Source organism: Anolis sagrei, chromosome 2 (assembly GCF_037176765.1).
Source record: "Anolis sagrei isolate rAnoSag1 chromosome 2, rAnoSag1.mat, whole genome shotgun sequence".
NCBI classification, from domain to species: Eukaryota; Metazoa; Chordata; class Lepidosauria; order Squamata; family Dactyloidae; genus Anolis; species Anolis sagrei.
Genome location: NC_090022.1, coordinates 274,861,769 through 274,862,675, shown reverse-complemented (window position 1 = coordinate 274,862,675; position 907 = coordinate 274,861,769).

The window sequence follows — 907 nt, the reverse complement described above, 5'->3', positions numbered from 1 at the left end:
TGCTGAAGACCTGAATTATCAATGTTGTCTTTATAAAATTATGACATGACCATAGGTGAAGCACTGCATCTTCATTTCTTTGAAAATACAGCTGGTTTCTTCTGGAGATATATGGCAAGATTCACGAGGCTGAAGAGGTACATGTCTTTTCAGAAGATCCTAAATGTGGTTCAATTGTTATTTTTCTGAAAATGATACTGTTTTCTCATCTTTCTCCTTTTTCTTTGTATAATGTAAGTATACTTTGAATCTACAATTTTATGTTAATCTTTGCATCTATCAAATCTCTATAGAGTTTGTTCACATACAACATATCCTTTCTATACATGGCAGAGTGTACCTGAGGCTTTTATTCATGTATATTCTTAAAGTATGCAAAGGTTTCTAATGTAACTGGAGACTTTATAAGGAGGATGCATTCATCGTAGGTTTTGTCATGCATTGCCAGACAGGTAGTATGAATGAGGCTTGCTCCCGTAGGTCCTAAATCACAATCCATGTGCAAAATGAACACAAAGCTTGTACCTCAACTTTCAACATACTTTATCTGCACTTCTTGGTAAAATGAAAACTGGTGCATACCTTATGCCCTATTAGAAAATGAGATTGTTGGATCTAGTAACACAAAATCATTACATACCAAGGGACCAATCCTAGAATATGTTAAGCATCTACTGTCAGTTCAGTTCAGGATTGTTATTATATTCTTGATTCCTAATAGCAATTAAACCATCAGGGAAATCACCTCTGCATCATTTCATCCTGGTAAAAAACAAATAGTTTTAAAGTCCAAGTTACCAGAACCAGAATTCAGCAAATATGGTCAATAGCAATATCAATGTATTAATACCTAATCAGTGAGTCAATGTATCCCTAATGAAGTCCATTTCATCTAATTAACAATATG